At 36.8% G+C, this 2848-nt stretch overlaps 1 non-coding gene across 1 annotated transcript; it reads right to left on the reverse strand.

The window, feature by feature from the left end:
- Positions 1-1779: 1779 nt before the first annotated feature.
- LOC130977442 (small nucleolar RNA R71) lies at positions 1780-1887 on the reverse strand. The gene has a single exon (XR_009085132.1). It is a non-coding gene; the product is annotated as a small nucleolar RNA R71 (small nucleolar RNA).
- Positions 1888-2848: the final 961 nt, after the last annotated feature.

The following is a 2848-nucleotide window of genomic DNA, read 5'->3' on the forward strand; positions in this document are numbered from 1 at the left end:
AAGAATTTTGATATCTTTTTCCACTTAATTTTCGAAAATCACAAAAAAATTTACAAAAACCATAAAAAACCAAAAATATTTGATGTTTCTTGCTTGAGTCTAGTGTCTTATCTTAAGTTTGGTGTTAATTGCATGCATTCATTCATGTGTCTTCAGGATCTTCAAGTAATTCTTGATGATTTCTTACTCTGATCTTTTAATTCTTTTGACTTAAGTGCTTATGTGTCTCATGTAGTGTCAGTAGTATACAAACTGCTAAGTTTGGTGTCTTGCATGCATTGTTATTTGATTCTTGTTGCATTTTGATTATTAAAAATCCAAAAATATTTTTAATTTGTGTCTTTTCAAGTCAATAACACAAGGAATTGAAGATTCAGAACATACTGCAGAGGAATTATACAGAAAAAGCTGGGCATTCGAAAATGCCCAGTGAAGAAGGCAGACTGGCGTTTAAACGCCAGCCAGGGTACCTGGTTGGGCGTTTAACGCCCAAAAAGGGTGCATTTTGGGCGTTAAACGCCAGAATGGATACCATTCTGGGCGTTTAACGCCAGGATGGTGCTAGGGGGAATATTTTGTTTTTCAAATCAAATTTTTTTTCAAGTTTTCAAAGTTTTTCAAAATCAAATCTTTTTCAAATCATATCTTTTCAATCAAATGCTTTCAAAATCAATTTCTTTCCTTTTTCAAAGATACTTACTAACAATTAATGATTTGATTGAACATTTTTTGCCTTTTCTGTTGAGAAAGGTTTTATGTTTGAATCATATCTTTTCTTGTTAGGCAAGTCATTAATTTTTAAAATCATATCTTTTAAGATTGTTTTTAAATCATATCTTTTAAATTTGTTTTCAAATCAAATCTTTTCAATCATATCTTTTTAATCACATCTTTTTCAAAATAAGTCTTCATTCAAATCTTTTTAATTTCTAATTTCAAAATCTTTTTCAAAAATCACTTGATTTCTTTCTCACTTTTATTTTCGAAAATCAATTAAGTGTTTTTAAAAAATGTTTTCAAAATATTCTAATTAATTTTCGAAAAACTACTTCCCTCCTTCTCACATCCTTCTATTTATGGAGTACAACTCCTTCTTAATGCACAATTCGAACTCTATCTAATCAAGTTCGAATTCTTCTACCTCTTTCTTCTATTTTTCTTTTCCTCTGACACCTCAAGGAATCTCTATACTGTGACATAGAGGATTCCACATTCTCTTGTTCTTTTCTCTTTCATATGAGCAGGAACAAAGACAAAGGCACTCTTGTTGAAGCTGACCCTGAACCTGAAAGGACCTTGAAGCGAAAGCTAAGAGAAGCTAAGGCACAACTCTCTGTTGAGGACCTGACCGAATTCTTCAAAGAAGAAGAACTCATGGCAGCCGAAAATAACAACAATGCCAACAATGCAAGGAAGGTGCTGGGTGACTTCACTGCACCTACTCCCGATTTCTATGGGAGAAGCATCTCTATCCCTGCCATTGGAGCAAACAACTTTGAGCTTAAACCTCAATTAGTTTCTCTAATGCAACAGAATTGCAAGTTCCATGGACTTCTAATGGAAGATCCTCATCAGTTTTTAGCTGAGTTCTTGCAAATCTGTGACACAGTCAAGACCAATGGGGTTGACCCTGAGGTCTACAGACTGATGCTATTCCCTTTTGCTGTAAGAGACAGAGCTAGAATATGGTTGGATTCACAACCTAAAGAAAGCCTGGATTCTTGGGAAAAGCTAGTCAATGCCTTCTTGGCAAAGTTCTTTCCACCACAAAGATGGAGTAAGCTTAGAGTGGAAGTCCAAACCTTCAGACAGAAGGATGGAGAATCCCTCTATGAAGCTTGGGAAAGATACAAACAATTAATCAGAAAATGTCCTTCAGACATGCTTTCTGAATGGAGCATCATAGGTATTTTCTATGATGGTCTCTCTGAACTATCCAAGATGTCTTTGGATAGCTCTGCTGGAGGATCTCTTCATCTGAAGAAGACGCCTACAGAGGCTCAGGAACTCATTGAAATGGTTGCAAATAACCAATTCATGTACACTTCTGAAAGGAATCCTGTGAATAATGGAACAAGTCAGAAGAAAGGAGTTCTTGAGATTGATACTCTGAATGCCATATTGGCTCAGAATAAAATATTGACTCAACAAGTCAATTTGATTTCTCAAAGTCTGTCTGGAATACAAAATGCACCAAGCAGTACTAAGGATGCTTCATCTGAGGAAGAAGCTTATGATCCTGAGAACCCTTCAATGGAAGAGGTGAATTACCTAGGAGAACCCTATGGTAACACTTATAATGCTTCATGGAGAAATCACCCAAATCTCTCATGGAAGAATCAAGAGAAACCTCAACAAGGTTTCAACAACAATAATGGTGGAAGAAACAGGTTTAGCAATGGCAAACCTTTTCCATCATCTTCTCAGCAACAGACAGAGAATTCTAAGCAGAACCCCTCTGACTTAGCAACTATGGTCTCTGATCTAATCAAAACCACTCAAAGTTTCATGAATGAAACAAGGTCCTCCATTAGAAATTTGGAGGCACAAGTGGGGCAGCTGAGCAAGAAAATTACTGAACTCCCTCCAAGTACTCTTCCAAGCAACACAGAAGAAAATCCAAAAGGAGAGTGCAAAGCCATAAACATGGCCGAATTTGGAGAGGATGGAGAGGAAGTGGACGCCACTAAGGAAGACCTCAATGGGCGTGCACTGACCTCAACTGAGTTCCCTAATGAGGAACCATGGGAATCTGAGGCTCAAAATGAGACCATAGAGATTCCATTGGACTTACTTCTGCCTTTCATGAGCTCTGATGAGTATTCTTCCTCTGAAGAGGATGAGTATG

Source organism: Arachis stenosperma, chromosome 4, assembly GCF_014773155.1.
Source record: "Arachis stenosperma cultivar V10309 chromosome 4, arast.V10309.gnm1.PFL2, whole genome shotgun sequence".
Lineage (NCBI taxonomy): Eukaryota > Viridiplantae > Streptophyta > Magnoliopsida > Fabales > Fabaceae > Arachis > Arachis stenosperma.